The sequence below is a fragment of the Pinus tabuliformis genome, chromosome 1_2 (genome assembly GCF_031772625.1).
Source record: "Pinus tabuliformis cultivar Carrire ecotype Pingquan chromosome 1_2, CPIR1, whole genome shotgun sequence".
Classification (NCBI taxonomy): domain Eukaryota; kingdom Viridiplantae; phylum Streptophyta; class Pinopsida; order Pinales; family Pinaceae; genus Pinus; species Pinus tabuliformis.
In genome coordinates, this window is record NC_142298.1 from 1,233,535,917 (window position 1) to 1,233,562,431 (window position 26,515).

Sequence of the window (26,515 nt, forward strand, 5' to 3'; positions counted from 1 at the left end):
TTTTACTTTCCTTGCAATTTTAGATTTCTTTGAGTGCAGTAGCTTAAATCTCTTTTCTATATTTAGACAACAACAAAGATAATAGTTTCATGATTAGTAGTTCATTATTTACTTGTTTAAATAGTAACACATTTTCCATTCTTTTTCAAGCATTACTGTCATCACTAGTATATTCTAAGACCTTCTGAAGTGTTAAGTTCTGGAAATCATTATAGAGGACATAATTGCCTTAGAATCTATATCCATACTTACCTTCTAGAGACTTAGGAATAGGATTTTCATTTTCATTAGACACTTTAGGAGATCAACAAGAAAAAAACCCCAAAACAAAACAAAAACTATAAAACAACGAAGTAAGAAAAAGGTTAACTAAGCACATGTGGTGCACCACACTTCATCAGTTTACGATACCCGAATTGATAATTTATGTAGAGAAATTTAAGATGTTAAATTGACTAGACATTTTGGCGCCGTTTCCGGAGAAGTGTAATTAGGACACCTTATTTCTTACATATAAAAAAAAATTAATAGTTCTTGAGTATGCTCTCCTCCTGCACTTTGTGTCATCAGTAGGATCAGAAAAATGATTGTTATGTAAAAAAAAAAATTAATAATTCTTGAGTATGCTCTCCTCCTGCACTTTGTGTGATCTAGAGGATCAGAAAAAGAATTGTTATGCTAAAAAAAAGAAAAAATAAAAAAGAATGAGACAAAATAAACTTCATCATTTCAATTGATTCAATAAAAAAAAAATGAAACCCAATTGCTTTGATAGGTTCAACTATCCAAGATTGACTGGTTATGGTTTGTAGTGGTCCTCAAACACTGTATCCTATTTTAATAAGGTTTTGCAACTTAGTTGAGGAATGTGGCCTGATTCTGCAGCTAGTTGAGAATCCCGAAGCTGATTTCAAGGTTTAGCAGGTTACATGCATCCAATGAAGAAACCGACCACATGGGCATCTCTAGAATTGTCCCGACATGGATTCTATCCTACTCACCTAGCTCAGATCAATAAGAAACCAACCTAATACCTCAGCAAAGTCGTGTTTTTAGCATTTTTTTCTTGAAGACTTTGCTGCCTGAAATTGAAAATCATTAACCATTTTTATAAAATTTCACAATTTCAGAAAAAGAAAGGGAAAACAATCTATGGCTATCTTGAATCCTAGCTTTCACTATGGCCTCAGTAGAAAATTTGCATCCCTGTTCAAGCTTTGGCCTTAAAATGAACCTGCAAAAGCATTTAAAAAAAAAACCTACAGATTTATGGAGTTAACTAAGATCGACTCAAATAATTATGCCATAGCTTGGAATATAATGCATTATCTATTTGGCAGAATTCATGATAGGATATGCCACAATGTGGCTGAATTGCAACCATGGCTTCCACACAGAATGCGTAGACAAATGGATTCATTCTAACTCTTCATACCCTACTTGTATACATTGTCTTCATTTTGGCTTTAAAATAAAGGGAAAGCACATTCGAATCAACAAATTATATCTTTGACAAGCTCAAATTCATCAACTAAGAACTTCTCCGGAGTCTGATGTAATCGTTGACTTAGAATTTGGGGTTAATCGATTTACAATTCCTTGATCAAATTATTCTGAGAGTGCACCTTTGTTTGAAGTAATGCTGCATTGGAGGAAAGGAAGGAAAGCTAGTCAAGGAAAAAGTTAAGCCATCTTATGCTACAACAATTGTTTCTGTTCTTGATCTAATCAACGATGAAGCAACAAGGCTATTCTCTATGCTGAAAAATGCAAAACTACCCATAGCTCAACATGTGAAAGATTTAGTTGTTTCTATGAAAACATGGGATAGTTACTGTAAAATATGTTCACTTGCTACCACTGGCTACTGTAGATATTGCAAACCTGAAGAAAACGCATTTGCCACAGCAATTTAGAAAAAACGCGAAACAGAGAAAAACGTCAAACTTTGAGAGCACAATTTGGCAAAACAGAGGCGAATTTGAAAAAACTAAAACATGGGTGTTTTCGCCAGTAGGGTCAATTAGATAACCCAAAAATAGTTTCAAGAAATTCGTGGCAGTTTAAGAGAATTTCGCGGTTCTTTGTAGTGAATTTTTGCCTATCGCGTGAAAAAAAAAAACAGAGTTTTCAATTAAATGATCAGGCTGTGATTTAATTCGGAAATGAGAATTCTAATTTGATTATGTGCTGGAATTTACTCCACCATGTCTCCCACATTTTATTTCCATTCATCTATAACTCATTAACACCTGTAATCCCAATTGGAGACGGCTCTTCTAGTGAATTAATTACATTACGTGAACCAGTTGAGTACGCCTCTTCCAAACTGATCTGTCATCTTCAACCAAACTTCTCCACTCCACCTATTTAACAGCTAAATTGGATAACTTAACCAAGTGAATATGACTCTTTTACATCCATATTGCTTGGACTATGATAGTGGAGTTTGAGTGCATAATTATTCTGTGTGGAGGAGTGATCGCTCTCGGTGGTAGAACTACATGGTATAATGCACTGAAATTTGATTTTATAATGCGTTAAAAAGGAGAATGTGAGTGCATTTTAAAGACGTGAATGAAATCATTATAATATTTATTTACTCATTTTCTACTGTTAAAAAAAAACCATTCACGTGAACTTTATAAACGAATGAGTGGTGAAGAAGATAATTAGTGAATTATTCATTCAACATAACTCTGTTTTCAATTGCTGATTACGGTAATGGGTAGCGTGGAGATGAAGAGATCCTCTTACAAACCCGACAGACTCAAAGTATGATTTAGATAGAACTTTCAAATTCTCGCTGGTGAAAATGTGAATGAGGTAGACAAAATTGGCCAATCCGGATGATCATCCATATTTTATAATGAACAGGGCACAGACAATAGAAAATAAAAGCATGACAGCAAAGGGAAATGGGTTGTTTTATGATTTAGAAACTAGAAGGAGTGGAGGTTTTATCATGATGTGCCTTCAGTTGTTTATCACACTATAAGTTGAAGCTTTGTTGCTCATTTTCCTTAGCAGTCTTGTGTATTTCAGAAGTCTGATATAATTGCTACAACAGTGTAATCCTCAAATTTTAGTCCTGAAAATAAGTTATGATAATCCTAATACACTTAAAGGATCAATAAGTATTATCTTGTTTGTTTTTCAAGTGAGATTTTGGGACTATTTGCATGCTAATTTTTGGCTTATCTGAATCATATCAAAATCTGGTGCATTATAATGGTATTTGTTGAAATTTGGTAACGAAGGACAGGTGGTTCCCTTAGGCTTTGATCTTTGGCCTAGGGAAAAGTGTCCAAAAGAATTTAATTTTTCTCCTAAAGTGACTTTATAATTTTATAAAGTTAAATTTAATTTAAAAGTGACTTTAAGTGATAAAGTTACTAAGTCTAATTTTAAAGTGACTTTTATAAAGTCAATGAAAAATTAGAAAGGAAAAGTGACTTTGGAAATAAATGACTAAGTGGGTCTTTATTAAAGTGGGGTGAATTAAAAAATAGAAAGTGAGATTTAAATGAGCATTTAATATCAGCCTTAGATCTCAATCTATTTCAGCCATTGGATTTAGGAATCACCCAAAATTCACTTGGGGTTAGATTAAAGGAGGAAAAGGAGGAAAAGGTCATTCAATTTTTTCACGAGCAGATTGAGAGAAGGAGAGAAAGAGAGCAAGGGAGATTTTTGGACAGCGAGCTGCGGAGTTTCAGCAGAGCGGAGTTTCAGCAGCGGAGTTTCAACAGGGTGGAGTTTCAGCAAGGCGGATTTTCAGCAGGGCAGAGTTTCAGCAAGTCTGTACAACAGAGTTTTAGTGAGGTGGAGTTTTAGCAAGGCTGAGATAAGTTGTAAAAGTTTGCTTGCTGATTTTTGCTGAATATTTCTCTTACTGTAAAAGGCATTTTCCAGAAATAAATAAGAGCTCTCAAACTGGTTTTCCCCAAGATTTGTAGGGTTTTTTCCAGGGTCGCATTGACCAAAAATCTTAGTGTTTAAATGTGTTTTAATGGCTGTTTATAGCTGCTGATTCTTATTTCTGCAATTTCCAGCATTCTGTAAAATTTCTAGAATTTGTGTTTTCAGAAAATTTATTTTTTCCAGCTTGTTAAATGTATGGTTATGAGAAAGGACATTTAACTATATGGAAGAAATAAGGAGAAACTGAAAACCAAGGTGGGAAATGAGAAATTTCTACATGGTATCAGAGCTTGAGTGCTGAAGGATAGTTTGGGACAGTAAAAGGAAAAATTACAACTCCTGATTTTTCACTCAGAAAATTCCAACAAGCTGATTTTTTTCATAAACAACAGTTTTATCTTTACTACAACAGTGCTATTTTTCAGTTTTAGGACAGCAGTATGTTATTGGGATTGAGGGTGGAGGATAGGCTGGATGGGCATACAAATTACAATGTTTGGAAGGAGAGAATATAGAGTATCTTTGAGGAGGCAGAAGTCTGGGATATCATGGTGCATACCACACATAACCTTGTTGTTGTGCCTACTAATGCTACTCAGTTGACAGCTTATAATAAAAAGAACAACAAGGGTAAGAGGCTGATTCTAGATGGAATCAAAGACCATTGCATTCCTCATGTGAGAGGAAAGAGCAATGCACATGAGATGTGGACAACATTGTCCAATCTCTACCAGAGTACCAATGAGAACTGGAAGATGGTCTTGAAGGAGAAGCTGAAGAACATTAAGATGGGTAATGATAGTGCAGCTGAATATCTCACAAAGATTACTAATGTGAGAGATGAGTTGGAAGCAATTGGAGAGGCCATTCTACCCACTGAGTTGGTGAAGATTGCAGTGAATGGCCTCCCCCGTTCATGGTTGAACTTTGGTGATGGGGTTTGTGCACGTGAAACCCTTCCCACATGGGAGAGGTTTTGGGATGATTTCATTCATACAGAAAAGGTCAGCTTGGGGCAGCCAAGCCAGTTGAGCAAGATGAGGATGTAGCACTGGTGGCAGGAGGCAAGAAAGGCAAAGGGAAGAAGCAGGGTTCCACAAGCAGTTGTGGGGGCAAAGGCAAAGGTAAAGGTAAATAGGGGAACACACAGAAGGACTATTCCAAGGTGAAGTGTTGGAATTGTCAAAAGATGGGACACTATGCAGATGTGTGTCCAGAGAAGAAGAAGAAGAAGGGGAAGAACCAGGACGTGGCAGCTTCACTAGAGATTGAGGACTTTGTAGATCGTTTTGACCAGGAGTTTGCGTTCACTACGTGTGAGTCCTCTAGTGCAGGATCACCTGCCACACAGGTTCAGAGGGAGCATGCTTTTCCCTCGATTAGTGAAGCATCTTCAGGTATTTGGGATGCGGACAATGGGGCTTCACGTCACATGACAGGAGTCCGTGAGTACTTCTCAGAGCTTTCAGAGAGTGGCACTGATATAGAGGTAGTACTCGGTGATGACAGAGTTGTTAGAGCAGTCGAGGTGGGGACACTAACATTTCAGATGGAGTCCAAACCTCCTTTGAAAGTGTCAGATGTTATTTATGTGTCAGGGATGAGGAAGAACCTCGTATCTGTCTCAGCTTTGGAGGACAGAGGATATCCCAGGGGTACTCCAGTTGATTCAGCTAGAGTGATAGGTGTACGCCATGCAAAGGTGTACAAGTTTGCATTCCAGCCCTGTTACACTAAAATTTGTCACCATGACTATTTGCAGTTAGTATGGCTCCATCAACTGTCATACTATCCTCCTTGGCAAGTCTTATACCTCTGCTCCTCATGTCAAACTCCAAGAAAGAGAAAAAAATCCTTTAAAGTCAATTAACTCTGGTTACGCAGTTTCTCTTAGCCTTACCTACGTGTACGCACCTCAAGTTCACAACACCTACGTACTTGTACGCTCTGTCTGTAAAGGGGTGGGTGTGTACTCCTGTAAAGGTCAAAAGGCACAAGTTTTACTTCAAAAAAGTTACTTGTGGTCGATTCTAAAGCATTCTAGAAGATGGTTTGACGTGTATTGAGCGCCTCCAGATGGTTCATGCACCCCAAAGAAAGAGGAACTTATCCCATGAAGAGGGGAGCTATCCCATTGAAAGAGAGGCTTATCCCATTCATGGTGGACCTAATTAACTTCCCCCAAAGCACTATAAATACAGGCATTGGGCCAGAGGGAGGAGAGGTTGAAAGTTGAACATTCCTAAGGGTAGATGCTACTGGAATTAGGACTTCCTTGTAGAAGCTTGTGAGGAGAGATTCCCATCCTTTCTTGTTTCATTTGGAAGTGGGTGAGCTGATCAAAGTAAAGGAGAACTCTTGCTGGACCCTCCTCTAATTGAGTCAAGAGTTTGACAAGATCTCATAAATGTTAACTTGTATATTTAGGTTAGTTATTTTAGTTTTTGCATCTTTTCTTACAGTTTTAGGTCGATTCTTTCAATAATCTTGTAACTCCACCTTCATTTCATCCAACTGGTTGAATGAAATGACGTTGGGGGGCATGCGCTCTAGCAGTTATGCTTAGGGGGCATCAAGCACAGTTTTCTCTCTGTTTCAAGCTTGTGTAAAAATGAAACTACTTTGAAGCATCGTTTTTCTCTGTTTCAAGCTTTTGTAAAAATGAAACCTATCTCGAGTCAATTTCAGTTATTTTCAAGACTCGTTAAACTCATGAAAATCCTGAGATTATTTTTTTATCTTTCATTCTCGTAAAACAAATGAAAATACCGAGTTCTTTCCATCTTTTCCTGCTCGTAAATTAAATTGAAAGTCGGCCATATGAGTACATTTTTATCATTTTTTCGAACTCATTAAAACTTACAAAAAAGTGAAAACCATGAGTACATTTTTATCATTTTTTCGAACTCGTTAAAACTTACGAAAAAGTGAAACCTTGGAGTTCTCTTTTAAGCCCTTTTCTAACTCCTAAAACATGAAAAGATTGCCGAGCGTTTCTTTTACACTCGTTAAAATGGAATTAAAAGACGGTCCTCTTATAGCCCTTTTCTGACCGTAAAAACACGAAAAGATTGCCGGATTTTTGTCGTTTCAAATTCGATATTGAAAATAAAACGACATGTCCTTGATCACTTTTTACTTTTCAGGTTAGAGACACTAATCATGAAAGTACTCCTTGGTCGTAAGAGATCAAGTGGTTCTCTCAAGTATTATTTTATACTTTTTCGGGCTTGGGAGACACAAATTTACGAAAAAGTTCAACCCTGGAGTCTTCTTAAGTTTTTTCAGACTCTCTAAAATTGAAAAACGCCGAGTTTCTCCTATACTGGACTCGTTAAAATTTCACAGTAAAGGACCTGTTCGATTACAGACAGGAACGGACCACTCCTTCTTAGGGTCCGAATCTAAACTAAGTTGGACTCATCCAAAGGATGAGCTTATAATCAAGCATATGTTATCCTCCTCAAGCTTGTAAAAAATAAAGAGGTACTTGCCAGAAATGGTGGGGGAAAAGAGAGAAGAATGAGCCTATTTGTTATCCTTTGTCACAGAAAAACCTTAGAACCACTCTTGAACACGACACTTTTTAATTCACCTGGGTTGGGAAATCCTTTGCCTACAAGTTGATCAAACCACATTGAAAATCTTCAGCCGGTTCCAGGTATTAACTTTGGGTCAATTGTAACCAAGCCATCTGTCGTGTCATTATGTTTTCAAGGGGTCACTACAAATAAACCATTCATTTGCAAAATGCCTGTCATCCATCTTGACCATCCCTGAGTCAGTCCTTACAGCTACATTTCTTCAACTTGATTTATGATTTTGTGTTGTGGGCTTGCCTGCAATGGGTCGCTTTCTATCGACATCAGCACATTATCTAGAAAGATGACCTAGAAATCGTCAGTACCTTGAAATCTGCAGGCATTAATGGCAGGTTTCTCGCCTTTGACGACAGTTTACATCATTGAATTTTGATCGAAGGATTCCGTGATATGTTCGACATCAACACATCTATTCACATCCCATGGATTGTACTAGGTACTTTGAGAACCATTGACATCACTGGTGGTCTCTCTCACACTTGTTAACAGTTTACATCATTCACTGGTAATCAAGTGGTTTATACCATGTTCGACATCAACTCATTTATTCGCATGGGTAGAATCGTACCATTTCGGGAAGCGGAAATGAAGACCCTGGATCTAGTTTCCACCATCCAGGCTGCGAGGAGTTTTGTATTCATTATATAGTAGACTAAGCATAAACAGATGGCTTTGTCCATACTGTGTCTACATGAGTCTATGATTGTGATGTACTGCGAAATCATTCCTGTATCAGAGCAGTAGTTAGATTGTTAGTTAAAGTTTTCAATCTGAGTATGGGAATGCCTACCTCAGCGATGATATGATCTTATATATGTATTTTGTGTTGAATATTTGCAGGTTCTGACCGGGCTCTCCACAAGATAATCCTTGAAATGATAAAGTACTTCACCCTTCCTAGATGATATAAAACCCTAATCTACTACAGGGTTCGCACTTTAGGGGGCAATCTGTTACACTAAAATTTGTCACCATGACTATTTTCAGTTAGTATGGCTCCATCAACTATCATACTATCCTCCTTGGCAAGTCTTATACCTCTACTCCTCATGTCAAACTCCAAAAAAGAGAGAAAAATCCTTTAAAGTCAATTAACTCTGGTTACGCAGTTTCTCTTAGCCTTACCTGCGTGTACGCACCTCAAGTTCACAACACCTGTGTACTTGTACGCTCTGTCTGTAAAGGGGTGGGTGCGTACTCCTGTAAAGGTCAAAAGGCACGAGTTTTACTTCAAAAAAGTTACTTGTGGTCAATTCTAGAGCATTCTAGAAGATGGTTTGACGTGTATTGAGCGCCTCCAGATGGTTCATGCACCTCAAAGAAAGAGGAACTTATCCCATGAAGAGGGGAGCTATCCCATTGAGAGAGGGGCTTATCCCATTCATGGTGGACCTAAATAACTTCCCCCAAAGCACTATAAATACAGGCATTGGGCCAGAGGGAGGAGAGGTTGAAAGCTGAACATTCCTAAGGGTAGATGCTGCTGGAATTAGGACTTCCTTGTAGAAGCTTGTGAGGAGAGATTCCCATCCTTTCTTGTTTCATTTGGTAGTGGGTGAGATGATCAAAGTAAAGGAGAACTCTTGCTGGACCCTGGGAGGGACCTGCACAACACCAAGGCTCAGGTTGTAAGGTTTCTTTTGTTTCCTATTAATACAAATAAGTCCATTCTTCTCAACAATTTGTTATTTATGAGTTGTTTCATATACTCCTTGGTCTGTATGTTAAATATGTTTTATTTTATGAGTTATTCAGGCGCTATTTAATCGTTTGCTTGTTAGTGAATGTAGGCTTCGAAGAGAAGGAGGAGTTCATCCGGATCAACAACGCTGGACTACTACAACAACGTTGGACTACAGGTAGGATCTAAACACTTGATTACTTATATTGTAAATGCATATTTAGAGAAGGATAGTTCTTAATTTTCTTGTTTGTCACTAGAAAGCCTTAGCTTCTAGGGAGGTTGGTTTTGTCCGCAAAATTGACTCTTTCCACATGACAAGCCCCTTTTGGCATTGAGTAGTAGTACCGATAGCAAAGCTAGCAGTTTTGAGCTGTGTGAGATTTGGCACCGCAGGATGGGACATATGTATCATGGAGCCTTGAGGACATTGCGGGAGATCACTACAGGTGTGGAAAAGTTCAGTACTGATCACTTTGATACTTGCATAGGTTGTGCGATGGGCGCAGAGCAACTGGGATATTTGATTTGATTCATTCCGATGTGAGCGGTCAGATGTCTCATGTTTCCTTGAGTGGATATGAGTACTATGTTTTATGCATTGATGTTCACTCCAGGAGGACCTGGATTTATTTTTTGAAGACCAAGAGTGAGGTCTTCGAGTGGTTTCAGGAGTTCAAAGCTCTTGTAGAGACATAGACAGGTCGAAAGATCAAGTCCCTGAGGTCGGACAATGGAGGAGAGTACACCCTTGGAGAGTTTGTTGACTATTGTGCAGAGGCAGGCATTAGGAGGGAGTTCACTGTTCCTTACAACCCCCTGTAGAACGAGGTTGCAGAGAGGAAGAACAGATCCAACATAGGGGCTGCCAAAGCCATGTTACATGATCAGGGTTTACCATTTTTCTTGTGGGCAGAGGCCTACAACACAGTTGTTTACTTGCAGAACAGGAGTCCGCATCGTGCCTTGGGGCACATGACTCCGGAGGTGGATTTCTCTGTTAAGAAGCCTGATATTGGTCATCTTCATATCTTTGGATGCATTACATACTCCTATATACCCAAAGAGAAGAGGACCAAACTAGAGCCCACCGCAGAGAAGGGTATCTTTGTGGGCTACAGTGAGACTTCAAAGGCCTTTCGGATTTACATTCCTGCACAGAGGAGAGTTGTTTTCAGATGGGATGTGAAGTTCGAGGAGGAAAGGACCTTTAGGAGGTCTTGGGAGTTAGAGTATCTGGATCAGCCAGACCTTAAGTAGCAGTTGAGTCAGTCACAAGGATCCAGTGGGCAGGGATCAGGAGGTACATCTATGAGGATGTCAGGTCCGTAAGTGAGAAGTGGCTCACCGAGCCAAAGGGGCGGTGCTCCGGGCAGCATGCAGAGCAATTCACAGAGTAGTTCACTAGGGAGTCCACTAATGGACAGTTCACATGGTACCTCAACTTCTACAGGTTTAGGTGCAGGCAGGAGGACAACAGACAGATAGTCAGGAGTTCAGGCTCCTGATGATGATGATGAGGAGGAGTTTCATTCTCCGATGGGAGAAGTGCGCTCAGGGAAGAGGAAGCCCAAGTGGCTTCAGGACACCTTGAGAGATGCCTCATCTGTTGCTGAGTTGAAGAGGCCAGTCAGAGAGAGTAGACCACCTGAGAGGTTTTGTAGCTATATGGCGATGGTTACCAGCATCCTTCACTCTGAGCCTTCTAGCTATGAGGAGGCAGCTAGCCAGCAGGTCTAGAGAGAGGCCATGTAAGAGGAGTATTCTTCTATCATGAAGAATGATGTTTGGGAGGTGGTACCGAGTCCTGAAGGCAAATTTGTGGTTACTTCCAGATGGATTTACAAGGTAAAGTATGCTGCATATGGCAGCATTGAGAAATTCAAAGCAAGGTTTGTGGCTAGAGGGTTCTCCCAGGTAGATGGAGTTGATTATGAGGAGACCTTCGCTCCCATGGCTCGATATACTTCGATCTGCTCCATTATATCGATAGCACCAGAGATGGGTTCGAAGATCCAGCAGATGGATGTGTAGACTGCATTTCTCAATGGCTTCATACAGGAGGAGGTGTACATTGAGCAGCCACAGGGCTTTGAGGTGCATGGGAAGGAGTCCCATGTGTGCAGACTGAAGAAGGTCCTTTATGGCCTGAAGCAAGATCCCAGAGCTTGGTACTCCAGGATAAATACATATTTGCAAGGGATGGGTTTCACAAAGAGTGAGGCAGATCCAAACCTTTACTTTATTGTGATTGGTGATGAGCCTCTCATTCTGGTGTTGTATGTGGATGACTTGGTCATTACAGGTGCAGAGAGACTCATAGAGCACTGTAAGAGAGATCTTGCGATAGAGTTTGAGATGAAGGACATCGGCTTAATGCATTACTTTTTAGGCTTGGAGGTGTGGCAGGAGGGGCATTTCTTCCTGGGGTAGGGGAAGTATATTGTGGACATCCTTAGCAGATTCCACATGGAGGATTGTAAACCCATGTCGACACCGATGATCACCAACTGGAAGAAGCTTCATGCTTCAGATCCCGAGTTAGTGGATCCCACATTGTACAGGCAGTTGATTGGTTCCTTGATGTATCTGGTCAACACTAGACCTGATATCTATTTTGCATTCAACACGATGAGTTAGTTTATGTGTGAGCCTATGAAGCTTCACTGAGTGGCTACAAAACACATTTTGCGGTACTTGTAGGGGATAGTGGATTATGGTCTGCACTATAGGCAGGGAGATGGAGTGAGATTGGCAGGATACACTGATTCTGATTGGGTAGGTTGTGCTTCTGATAGGAAGAGCATTTCAGGGTGTTTTTTTGGGTTGGGTTCAGCAGTGGTGTCATGGTTCAGCCAAAAGCAGCAGTCAGTAGCATTGAGTTTAGCGGAAGCAGAGTATATGGCAGCCAGTCTAGCTAGTTGTGAGGCTATCTGGCTTCGCAAGATGTTGTTTGGCTTATTTGGTTAGCCGTTGAGACCTTCAGTGATTTACTGTGATAATCAGAGTTTCATTAAACTCACGGAGAATCCAGTGTTTCATGACAGGTCAAAGCATATCGGGATCAGATATCATTTCATCAAAGACTATGTTCAGAAGGGAGCTATGAAGCTTAAGTATATTTCCACTGATGAGCAGGTTGTAGATATTCTTACCAAAGCCTTACCACGGGGCAAGCATGTCTACTTCAGAGACAAGATGGGTGTGGTGAGGAACACCTTCCTCGGTAAGAGGGAGTGTTGAAATTTGGTACCGGAGGACAAGTGGTTCCCTTAGGCTTTGATCTTTGGCCTAGGGAAAAGTGTCCAAAAGAATTTAATTTTTCTCCTAAAGTGACTTTATAATTTTATAAAGTTAAATCTAATTTAAAAGTGACTTTAAGTGATAAAATTACTAAGTCTAATTTTAAAGTGATTTTTATAAAGTCAATGAAAATTTAGAAAGGAAAAGTGACTTTGGAAATAAATGACTAAGTGGGTCTTTATTAAAGTGGGGTGAATTAAAAAATAAAAAGTGAGATTTAAATGATCATTTAATCTCAGCCTTAGATCTCAATCAATTTCAGCCATTGGATTTAGGGATCACCCAAAAGCTACTTGGGGTTAGATTAAAGGAGGAAAATGAGGAAAAGGTCATTAAATTCTTTCATGAGCAGATTGAGAGAAGGAGAGCAAGAGAGCAAGGGAGATTTCTGGACAGTGAGTTGTGGAGTTTCAGTAGTGGAGTTCCAGCAAAGCGGAGTTTCAGCAGCGGAGTTTGAACAGCGGAGTTTCAGCAGGGCGGAGTTTGAGCATGGCGGAGTTTGAGCAAGGCTGAGTTTTAGCAAGGATGAGATAAGTTGTAAAAGTTTGCTTGCTGATTTTTGCTGAATATTTCTCTTACTGTAAAAATGCATTTTCTAGAAATAAAGAAGAGCTCTCAAATTGGTTTTCCCCAAGAGTTGTAGGGGGTTTTTCTAGGGTCACATTGACCAAAAATCTCAGTGTTTAAATGTGTTTTAATGGCTGTTTATTACTGCTGATTTTTATTTCTGCAATTTCCAGCATTCTGTAAAATTTCCAGAATTTGCGTTTTCAGCAAATTTCTTTTTTCCAGCTTGTTAAATGTATGGTTATGGGAAAGGGCATTTAACTATATGGGAGAAATAAAGAGAAACTGAAAACCGGGGTGGGAAATGAGAAATTTTTACAGTATTCTTGAAATCATTGGTTTTTGTTTGATCTTGAAAATAATCTATCATTTCTGCATACTAGCTCTTGCATATTTGCACTCTTGCATAAGCATATTTTTGATAGTCGAAGTGCTCTAAAATTGTTCCCGTGCCTAATTACTAAGTAACCAAAAGATTTAATTCATCTTCAAGGTTTATGATTCAGAAGGTAGTAGGAAAGTGACACTTCAGGTATATCTTAAAAAAAAATGAGCATCACAAGAGTAGGTACCTTGGTATTCCATTTCCATCACTGAAACTGTTTTTCTTCATATGCCACTACCATTCACAGAGTTCCTACATGCAGACAATGAAGAAAATAACTAAATCAGAAAACTAATGGTTGACTGTCTTTTAGCTGCGGAATGCAACCACTTTCTGCAGCTGATTCAACTTTTCGTAGCTGTTTTTGTTAAACTCTAGGTTGCAGGTGTCGTCAAGCAAAACAAGCCACATGGGTAGCGGGGGAAATGTCAGTACATGGATGGTGTCATATTCATTTGATCCAATTCGATAAAAAAGACCCCGATAAAAGAGAAGTCAAGTTGTGTGTTATCACTAAGTCGCCACACTAAGTCACTGCATGTCAAGAAAAAATAATAATTTTGAATCAATGAAATGAATAAGTTATTTGCTCACTTTTCTGAATGTATTGATTAATTTTGGACTGATGATGGAATATGTATGGCTAAATATTTATTCAAGATTTTTAGCTACAGGAACTGTGCACATTCTGCAGCTAAAGTCCAATTCCGCAGCCAAAAAAACCTCATTGTTCAAATCAGCCTATCTTTCTCATACAAATCAGATTTTGATGATTTAAGTACCGTTGAAAAGATCTCAACAAGATCTACACAATGATAAATCCATCATTAGATTTTGAAATAGCAAATAATGAAATAAATTACTGAAAAGAAGCAACATTCAACTTGGAGCACCAATTCCAAAGCAGGTATAAATTCTTTTGATTTTTCCTTTGAAGACTTGTTTCATTAATACACATTCTTAGTTTTGTGTGTAAATATCATAACTAGAGAGATTGATCACCTCTCTCCTTTGATAATCTTACATTCCATTGTTTTGTAGGTTCCAGGAGGAAAGACCAATGACTACAAGAGAATGGTGTCTCTCTAAGAGACCAATTTGTTTCATAAGAGGATGATCAACAACAAAGAGGAAATATGCTGATGCAAAATTAGTTCCAAACACTTGAAAAACTTTCAGATACTATTGTCTCCATCACATCCATCCATCATATCCATACCTCATAATAAACCATTCATATAATTTTCCTCCATATTTTCCATTTACATTCACATACACTTTCCATCTCTTTTTGTCCATTCATAACCCACAAATAAAAGCAAGAGGCTCATTCACATGCTTATTTCCCATTGCCATTTCTGTTCACCATTGCCATATTCCATTTTCATCTTCCATTTCCTGTCATTTTCATTCCGCAAATAAGCCCTGCTTCAATGAAAATTATTGAGTCCATAGTCCTTTGAGTCTAAGTTCTTTGTAAAAACACATTGAGGTTTGCATGCCTTAATGGCAAGTCCTCATGCGAACAAACAATGAGAATACATTAATGTCCCTTATTCATCAGATCTTCTAGTTGACTCGACATTGGCAAAATCATTCGTACCTAGCAAGATTTGTTTGGGCATTTTGACTCTCATTGACATCAATTGTGAGAGTTCTCTCGTTGACTAGTGGCATCCATTAATGGCCACTAAGTCAACAATTTCCTACTATGTTGGACATCAGAACATCTTTTCACATAGTAGGAATTGTGCCAATGAGTTTTGAATACATGAAGACTATTATTTTCAGCATTTTGGAGCAGATTCAGCAAGTTTTAGTTGAAGCAATAAAAATTCATCTTAACTCTTTATCCATGACTCCTCTTGTTTAACCACTTGAAGAAGAATATGATCATAATTTTGCAACCACCACACATACAACTCATCCATTCCAAAGGGTAAGTTAAGATATGTCATTTTCTCACTTTTGGCCATATAATTCCATACAAATCTAGAATGATAATTGTTTGGAACATTTATCTTCCTCATTTCATAAAATTGCCAATACCATCATTTGGGGGCGGGGGACGAGGAAATACATTCATATTCATATCTTGTCATCTCCATACCATACTCAAGAGCCCACATACTTCCAACATATATTAACTATTACAATGTTATTATGAGCATACAATGGCTTCTGAAAAAGTGTCTAAAGGATAAATTGGATACAAACAAAATCATGGTTGTCAAACAAGAACCAAACATCATTCAATCCAATAAAGATATACTTTGCAACAATAATCCAAATATCATTATGCAAAGTTCAAAGATCAAAATAGAATGCAACAACAACAAAAAAAATATTGGTTGTAACACAAGAACCAACCATGTTGCAATTCAAGTAAAACACTTTTCCAAAACATGAAGTTATCAAATGATATCATGCAAAGTTAAGCCAAAGCTCAAAGATCGAAAGAGTTAATGTAATATATATTGCATGAGGACATGTAATAACTTCAGTTGGGGGGTATGTTGAGTCTTGAAAATGTTATTCATTTCCATTACACTTTCACTATTATGTCCATTATATTACCTCCATTTCACTACTATGTCACCACATTCATCCCACTCTCATTATCATTGGGCCACATTTATGTTTTTCCAATATTTATTAATTCTAAGCCTTTTAAGTGAATTTCTGGTTAAAAATTAGAAAATAATGTGCATATGCTTATACCTAATAGATGGGTTGAGATTGTTGACATGTGTAGGTTGAAAGGAGGCTTCTAGAAGACCCTTATGTGGCACTCTAAGGCCAAATTCGAATTTGAGTGGAAAGAATCATGAGATCATGAGGATATGTGTCACATATCCTAATTATATTGTAACTCTAAGAAGACATGTGTCTTATCAGTTCCTATTTTGATTAGGACTCTAGAGGTAGAGGGAGAGATTCATAGAATCTCACTAATGAGATGGCTTCTCATTTTTTTTGTATAAATAGGAGATATTTCTCCTTCATTTGTTAGTCTTTTAGCCTTTGAATTGTTAAGTCTTAGTTTGTTAGTTCTTAAGCTTGTTAGCTTAGAGTTTAGAGCTTAGCTTGTGAGTCTTAGCTTAGCTTGGAGTTTGTAGTTCTTCCTTGATGGCTTTTGAAAGCTTTGGAGAGATTTGTTGTACTTTGTAATTTTGAAGAATTTGAATAAAGTTTTGATGTTCTCAACATGGAAGGAGATGTGAAGTAGATGTCATGGAGCATATTAGAATGTAAGGTAGAGTAGATTTCACTTTGTAATTTTTCTTTGATTTCATTATGTCATTTGATTGCTTTCAAGTTTGATAGATTAGATTCTCCATTCATGCAATTTTAATTCATGTAATTGTGTTCAATCGGTTGATTGTAGATTAGTTTTTATTTATATGTTTTTGCGTCAACGTCTTGTGTCAACCTCGTTAAAAAATGAAACAAGGAGTATGAGGATAGTTCTTTTACTGTGTCAACCTCATTAAAAAATGAAACAAGATCTCAAGTTCTAAGTGAAGTCTTTGATTAGATCTCATAAAATCCCAGTCAAGTCTTTCACTTGATCTTGTAAAAGAAAATTCATTCCATCCACCTGATAGCCACGAGTAGTTTGCTTAGGTTAATGTAATGAAGCTTGGGGGACATGCAGCTAGTGGTAAAGTTAAGTTTCCCTATAGGTTATGTGAAGGGAATCACCCCATTCACCATTTTCTATCTAGACGAAGCCGAAGAGGTGTTGGATAACCATCCTGCTTCACTACAGCAACTTCCATCTGCTTACAGTAGACTCTCCTTTTCATCATGCTGGGGACATGAAAACCAATCCAAGCATAGTTCTTCGTTTCAAGCTTGTGTAAAAATGAATCCAAGCATAGTTTGTTGGGTCCCTATAATACTAGTGATTACCCCATTACTATTGTAGTTATACCCCTTATTAATATTGTTGTGCCCCTATTGCCCCCATATTGTTATTATTGTGCCCCATAGAACCCCTCTATTGTTATTTTTGTGGCTTTATATTATTAATGTTAGGTCGTTGGATTATATTGTGACTCCTTAGACTCCTATATAAAGAAAAGAGGTTTTGTCATTTGAATCATCCAAGAATTGTTCACTTATGTAATGTAAAGGAGGTTTCCCCCTCGAAGAGGCTGAATTCTAAGACGTTGATCTATCTTTTCTATCTTTTCTTGAGCTAGTTTCATAACATTTGGTATCAGAGCTTTGGATTCTAGGGTTTCGCTGCTCCAAACAGGTCATCGTGGCATTTTCACTATAACTTTTTTCTGTGACGTTTCAGAAGTCACAAAACAAGCCCATTTGACAAGAAATCACGCTGAACCTTGGGTCCGAATTTCAGAGCTTTTCGCGCGATATTTGCGAAGATATGATCCGAGGAAGTTGTTCTTTTTGCAGACTCCTGAATTACATTAAAAACAGGTGACCTGGGGAAAATCATCATAACTTTCCCTCTAGGGATCGGATTGAAATTTCGTACAAAGGTACAGAAAGAGGACAGACTGTAGTTTCTTTTATGCATGTTTTAGATCCAAAGGTTGAAACAGTGACTCGTGGCACATCGTACAAGTTTGCTCTACTGAACTAGTCTATAAGCAAGTCACTGTGGGAGATTTAACATAAATCTTCCTTGGAGAATCCAATTTGGGTCAGACTTGTGGCATTGGAAAGAGGACATAGAGGGATACAACAGCTCACAAATTCAAAACTAGATGATTGGAAAGTACAGAGATACATCAGTGGAAATATTGAGCTCCTACAAAGTGAAAAAAGGTGTGTAGATTTTCTTAAATTTTTGCTTAAGCTTGGTTTGAAAATTTATTTTGAAGGAATTCAAAGGGCATAGTAGAGCATTATTATCGGTAATTGATGCCCTAAGGAAAGAAAATGCAAACACCTAGTAAGGAACCTGAAAGCTCTAGCATGACTCATGAAGAAGAGGAAGAAATGCAACATGATATATCAAAATTACAAGACCAAGTGCAACAACTGTCCCTTGAACAAAAAGGAACAAAATCTAAGATGGACGGTTTAAAGAAAGATGTAGAAGCTAAGATGGATGGTTGAAAGAAAGGTGTAGAAGCTAAGATGGATTGTTTAAAGAAAGGCGTAGAAGTTAAGATGATTGACATGGAAGCTAAGATGGATGATTTGAGGATAGCTCTGAAGACAGACATGGACGAATTGAAGATAAATATGAATAAGTTGCTACAAGAAATGGTCCCTAAGGGTGAAAGGGTACTAAAGGAAACTCGTGATGAGAACAAAAGAAATGTTATTCATGATTCCATAGACGCTAATGTTGGATTGAAGACTCACCATATTCCAAAAATTGATATGAGGAAGTTTGATGGAAAGGATCCTGCCACATGGATATTACAGATGGAGAAATTCTTCGATCTCAATAATGTGCAAAACACACAAAAGGTACGTATGGCAACTTTATATTTGGAACCAAATCAGTTTGTATGGTATCAATGGCTTTGCTCTCGAAAACCATTTATCACTTCGGGAATTTTTACGGAAGAATTGATAGCACATTATGAGGATACAGAAAGCAACACTTTTTTTAGCCAATTGATAAGTCTCAAACAAAAGGGTTCAATAATGGAGCACATTGAGGAGTTCCAAAAATTGAACATAAGGGTAAAAGATATTCCAGAGGAGCATAGGATTGATGTGTTCATAGGGTCTTTAAAGGATAATATCCAACATGATGTTTGCCTTTGGGAACCTGATTCATTAGAGAAGGCATTCAGGTTAGCAAGAAAAATGGAAAGGAAAACTATGGAAACCAGGAAGCATACCACTCACAACTATAAAGACAGAAGTGTTGTTGCCCCTAGTCTTCCACAACCTATAAGGTTGACACCACAACAATTGGAAGAAAAAAGAGCAAAAGGGCTTTGTTACAGTTGTGATAGCAAATACACTAAAGGTCATAAGTGTTCTGAGAAGAAATTATTCTACGTAGATTGTGAAGAGGAAGAAGAAAAGGAGAAAGAAAGGTCAAAAGAAGAGGATATACTCCAGGAACAAAGCCTAGATGAAGAATAAATAAATCATACCATATCTTGTAATGCATTGGCGGGAATTACCACTCCTCAAACTATCAAGATAGAAGGACAAATCAAGAAGAAAAAGGTAATAGTGTTGATTGATTCAGTAAGCACCCACAATTTTGTTCATTGTAAGGTAGCAAAAGAATTGAATTGCTTCCTATATCCAACACCAGAGTGTCAAGTGATGATTGAAAATGGAGGAACAATAAATTGCTTTGGAAAGTGCCATAATATCAAGCTATCCGTGGGAGAATATGTATTGACTAGCCCAATGCTTTCCATTCCAATGGGAGGTGCTGATGTTGTACTAGGAGTCCAATGGCTACAATCCCTAAGTACAATAACTTTTAATTTTCAAGAACCTTTCATCAAATTTTCTACGGAAGGAAAGGAAGTTGAATTAAGGGGTATTGCAGGGAAACCAAGAAAGATAATCAGCTCTAATAGTATGACAAAGCTTCTAAAAAAGGAGCGAAGAGGTGTAATTACACAATTATGCTCGCTAGATGTTTCCACATCGGAATCATCTATTTCTCCAGATCTCGAAAAAGTCTTGGACAATCATTCCAAGGTATTTGAGACTCCCAGAGGTCTCCCACCTATGCGTGATCATGATCATGCTATTCATCTGATTCTAGGAAGTGTTCCTCCAAACATCAGGTCATATAGATATCCCTATGTCCAAAAGATTGAAATTGAATGTATGGTTGCAGAAATGCTAGAGGCTGGTATAATTCAACCGAGTCAAAGTTCTTTCTCTGCTCCAGTAGTATTGGTGCACAATAAGGATGGATCATGGCGCATGTGTCCGGATTATAGGGAGTTCAACAAGCTCACTATTAAAGATAAGTTCCCCATTCCCGTCATTAACGAATTACTGGATGAATTGCATGGATCAATTTACTTCACCAAGCTAGATCTTCGTTCAGGGTATCATCAAATCTGAATGAAGACTGAAGACGTTCTGAAAACAACATTTAGAACTCATGAGGGTCATTATGAATTTTTGGTCATGCCTTTTGGCCTTACCAATGCACCTTCAACATTTCAAGGTTTGATGAATTCAATTTTCAAACCATTCCTTAGAAAATTTTTGTTAGTATTTTTTGATGATATACTAATCTACAACAAGTATTGGAAAGATCATGTTGAAAATGTTGACACGGTGCTACAACTATTGAAGGAGAAACAATTATATGCAAAAATATCCAAATGTTTCTTTGGAGTCAAAGAGGTGGAATATTTGGGTCATATTATATCTCATGAAGGAGTTAAGGTAGACCCTAGCAAAATTAAAGCCATTAAGGAATGGAAAATCCCCACATCCATAAGGCATCTGCGAGGATTTCTTGGGTTGACAACGTATTATCGCAAGTGTTGAAAATAATACTGAGAGGGGGGGTGAATCATTATTATCAAGTTCTTTTAACAAATCTTCCTTATTTACACTTTGAATTATTTTTGCATATCAGTACCATAAAATAATGAGCATGAACAAGAAAAACAAATAGTCACACCAAAGAACACCAGATATAAGGTGGAAACCCAATGTGGGTGAAAACCACCTACTACAATATGTCTCTATCTTCTTTCAAATTAGAAACTCCTGTTACAATGATTTTGTGCTGGTGCAGTCCTTTACCAGTGCGCAGGCTGCAACCTGCAGAGAGCTACAACTCTCTCGTTTTCCAGTCTCTCCTGGAAGGGAGCTACAACCCCCTACTTTTTTCTTTCAAGGACTACTTTTCAAACTAGATCCAACAACAACATTGAAGCTCATAATCAAACAACCTTCTGAATCACCCAATCACCAGATCCATAATGATATTATGAGAGTTATCAACCAGATCTAGTACATAAAGGTAAGTCATTAATCATGTTGTTATCTGAACTCAATACCAGTAACCAAACATCAGTTATGCACCCAAAACCCTGCAGAATAGTCAAAGGCAGTTAAAACAAATTTTAAGCAGGGATCGCAACTTCACTGGTATAGATCTGCAGATATCTGTACTACCTCCACACCTGCACCTTCTGTGGCGCCGCGACCACCACACCTGCGCCTTCTGTGGTGCCTTCGCACTGCGCCTTCTGTGGCGCCTCTGTGGCGTCTCCGCACTGCGCCTTCTGTGGTGCCTCCGCACTGTGCCTTCTGTGGCGCCTCTGTGGCGTCTTCGCATTGCGTCTTCCGTGGCGCCTCCGCACTGCACCTTCTGTGGCGCCTTTGCACTGCGCCTTCTATGGCGCCTCCGCACTGCGCCTTTTGTGGCGCCTCCGCACTGCGCCTTTTGTGGCGCCTCTGTGGCGTCTCCGCACTGCATCTTCTGTGGCGCCTCAGCATTGCGCCTTCTGTGGCGCCTCTACACTGCGCCTTCTGTGGGGCCTCCGCACTGCGCCTTCTGTGGCACCTCCGCACTTCCGCAGCTGCAGCGCTCGAGAGATCACCCTTCACAGATTCGCTTTCAACTTCACTTTCATAGATGAAACTTTTAAAACAATAACCCAATATTTCATATCTTAAGATATTCGATTTGCAAGTATGATTTAGCCAAGTGATCTCCTTTGCTTTATATAGGCAATCTTCTTCCTAAAAACATGGATCAATACCATAGATAACCAATACAAGGGGCCCAAAAACATGGGGCTCAATAATACCAAGGACTAACCACCATGGACCAAAGGTAAGTTCACCAACATATACACACTTTTGACGAGGTACTATGGTCCAAAATCATAGGTTCAAATACCAAGGACTAAGTACCATGGACCAAAGGTAAGTTCTCCAGCATGAAAGTGCGTGAACTTTTTCTCTACATGAAATAAACTTTTCTCTACATGAAATAAAATTTTATCTGCATAAAAGTGCGTGAACTTTTCTCTACATGAAATAAATTTTTCTCTACATATAAGTGCGTGAACTTTTCTCTACATGAGATGAGTGGGCTACCATCAAGTACAACATATGTATCATAAAGCCATACCAGAATCATAATGCCAACAATCTCCCCCTTTGGACTTGATGGCAACCTCAAAATCTTCAGCATCATTCTCCCCCTTTGACATCAAAGGCAAAGGGTTATGCTCCCCCTAAGAACATGCTCCCCCTGAATATGAACCAGATCTGCAAAGAAGAACCATAATCCACTAAACACCATAAATGACCATGAAAGAGATAGAGACATATGGCAGCTATATTCAGACCAGCATCCATGAACTCCTTCTGTACATCCTCCATAATTCCAACAATGCATTATGTGCTCCCCCTGAACCTGTGCCATTCAATCTTCAACCAATCCGCAACCCAGCACATGTACGCATATACCCCAGATGAACCATACGTACAACCATCAATCAGAAGAGTTTCAACAATAAGATGATGCATCAACTACCCCCAGCTTTTGCCTGAGGTATTCAAAAGTCTCCCTGGGCAATGGTTTGGTGAGAATATCAGCAACTTGTTCCTTAGAAGGAACATACTCCAACTTGACCTTCTATTCAAGCACTTGTTCCCGGAGAAAATGATACTTGATTGGTATGTGCTTGGTTTTTGAATGCATGACTCGGTTCTTTGAGATACTGATTGCACTTGTGTTATCACATAAGATGGGAATAGGTGGAGTACAAGTGATTTGAAAATCCTGCAAGGTCTGCATCATCCAAAGGAGTTGAGTGCAGCAAGATGCAGCAGTAACATATTCGGCTTCAGCTGTAGACAAGGCAATTGAATTCTGTTTCTTGCTGAACCAAGATACTAGTCTGGAACCCATAAAGAATGCACCACCACTTGTGCTCTTCCTTTCATCCACGCTTTCGGCCCAATCTGCATCTGTATAAGCATGAAGTGTGATATCTGTATCTCTAGGATACCATAAGCCATAATTTTGACTCCCTTGAAGGTATTTGAAAATTCTCTTCACTGCCTAAAGATGAGTCTCCTTCGGATTTGCCTGAAATCTTCCAACTATTCCAATTGCATGCATGATATCCGGTCGGGTACCTGTCAAATAAAGTAAACTTCCAATCATAGTTCTGTAGGTTGGCTGATGCACTGCTGCAGATTCATCATTTGCACTGAGGCTACATCTTGTGACCATAGGTGTACATACTGGTTTTGCATCTTCGATGCCATATTTCTTCAAAATCTGTTTGAGATACTTGGTTTGAGACAAAAAAATCCCTCCTTCTTTTTGTTGGATTTGCAAACCAAGAAAATATGTCAATTCTCCCAGCAAGGACATGTCGAATTCTTTCTGCATCACCAAGGCAAAGATTTGACTCATAGCTTCTTCATTGCTGCCAAAGATAATGGCATCTACATACACAACAAGTATTAGCAATTTGTTATTTTCAACTTTTATATAAAGATTGCTATCTGCTGATCCTTTTAAAAAACCTTGTTTATGAAGATATTTGTCCAAACGATAGTACCAAGCCCTTGGAGCTTGTTTGAGACCATAGAGAGCCTTTTTCAATCAGCATACAAGATTTGGATCATTTCCAAGAATGAACCCATCTGGCTGCTCGATGTATACTTCTTCTTCCAAGTCTCCATTCAGAAAGGCTGATTTCACGTCCATTTGAAATACTTTGAAGTTTTGAAAGCTTGAGAGAGCAAGGAACATTCGGATGGCCTCAAGTCTTGCAACCGGAGCAAAGGTTTCTTCAAAGTCTATTCCTTCTTGCTACGCATACCCTTTACAAACAAGTCTAGCCTTGTTTGTAATTACTTCTCCATTTTCATTCAATTTATTTTTGAAGACCCATTTTGTTCCGATAACATTCTTATCCTTTGGTCTAGGAACCAGCTCCCAAGTGTTGTTCTTTTCGATCTGCTCAAGTTCTTCATCCATTCCTTTCACCCAACATTCATCTTTGCATGCCTCTTTCACATTTTTTGGTTCAGTGGAGGAGAGTAATGCCAAATAGCTTGAAGCATCTGCAAGTGTTCTTCTTGTTTGTACACCTGCTTCTTTCTGTCCCACAATCTGAGATTTTGGATGATTCTTCTGAACATATCTGGATGGAGTCTTTTCTTCTAGTCTTGTCTACTCCTTTGGTTCTTCTTGAGGTTCTTATTCTTCATCATTCTGTCTTTGAGGGTAGCCTTCATCTTCTTCGATGTCTTCATGATGTACTTGCCTAGGAATGTATCCCTTCTCATCAACCACTACATCAATGCTATCAACAATTCTGCCAAGTCTTTTATTGTAGCACTTGTATGCTTTGCTATGTGGAGAGTAACCAAGAAGAATACCTTCATCTGCTCTAGGTTTAAGTTTGCCAAGTTGCTCATCAGTGTTCTTAATATAACATTTTCTCCCAAAGATTTTGAAGTGCTTTACCGAAGGAGTCTCACCACACCAGAGCTCATGAGGGGTATGAGTGTTGTTCACCCGGACATTTGTTTTGTTGAGAATAAAAACTGCAGCATGTGCAGCTTCACCCCAAAAAGTTGCGGGAGTTCCCGACTCATCAAGCATAGCACGAGCCATTTGTTGGACTGTTCTGTTCATTCTTTCCACAACTCCATTTTGCTGAGGAGTTCTAGCTGTAGAGAATTCTCTTCTTATCCCATGTTCTTCACAGAAATCGAAAAATTCATTTGAGGTAAACTCCCCACCTCTGTCGGATCTGAGGCACTTAATTTTTTATCCTGATTCATTTTCAACCAAGGCTTTGAAGGATTTGAATTTTTCGAATTCTTCATCTTTGTGCTTCATAAGTCCTAACCAGACAAACCTGGAGAAATCGTCAATGAATAATATCAAGTATTCTTCTCCTCGAGGTGTCCTTTTCCTGAATGGACCACATGTATCTGTATGTACTAGCTCAAGAGGCATGGTAGCTGATCCTTCCTTCTCTGGAAAGTTAGTTCTGGTTTGCTTTCCAAACTAACATGATTTGCATATGGTGTTGTCTGGAATTTTGATATCTGGAGGATCGCGAACTGCTTGATATTTGCATGCTTTCCTTATTTGTGAAAATCTTAGATGCCCCAACCTCCGATGCCATAACCAGTGTTCATCATCCTTGCTTAGATAGCATTGTTGTTGTCCTTCTTCAAATATGTATAAATTATTTGGAGTTCTTCTACCTTTGATCACTGTTTCACCTGTATCAAGATCACGAACATGACATCCATTTGATCTAAATATCACCTCGGTTCCTTGATCACAAATCTGGCTAACACTTAGAAGATTATGTTTCAATCCATCAACATACAAAATATTTACAGCCTTGACCTTTTCTTTTAACTGAGCAATGCCTTTTCCTTTTATAGTTACAGGAGTATCATTTCCAAAAGAAACTTTCTTTCCTTTTTCAAGAGCAGAAAATGACTCAAGTTTTTCTTTATCACCTGTCATATGCTTCGAACATCTACTGTCCATGTACCATAGATTTTCCTGTCCCTCTGCATAAAATGCTATCCCACATCTTTCTGTTTTTGGTTTCTTTATTCTCCATGTTTTGGTGATTGATGCTTGTTCCTTTGTCTGCTGAAACCTGCTCCTGCATTCAGAATCTTCATGACCAAAATTATTGCAAATAGAACATTCAACTTCATTTTCAAGAACCGAAAAGTTGTTATAGGTCCTTTTTGTAATCCCGGTCATACTTCTTTGTTTTTGAGCTTCTCTAGTCATGATTGTTTTATATGCAACACATTGAGCTGCCTTGTGACCAAAGTTATGGCAAGAAAAGCATTGTCCATTGAAGAAACTTCTGCGGTTATCAAATCTTCCGGCCAAATGATTGTAATTTCTATTGTCATCCATCCTTGAACCAAATTGAGAAGATTTTACCTGTGGTTGGTTGTAGATTTTGTTCATCCTTAAGATGGATTGCCCCTGATAGTCTCTGTTTGCAATTCATCCCTGCTTTACCTGATGGTCTTCATTGTGCTTTTGCTCATTCTTTCTTGCTGCATCAAGATAACTTTTTGAGGTGGATGCTTGAGAAGTTC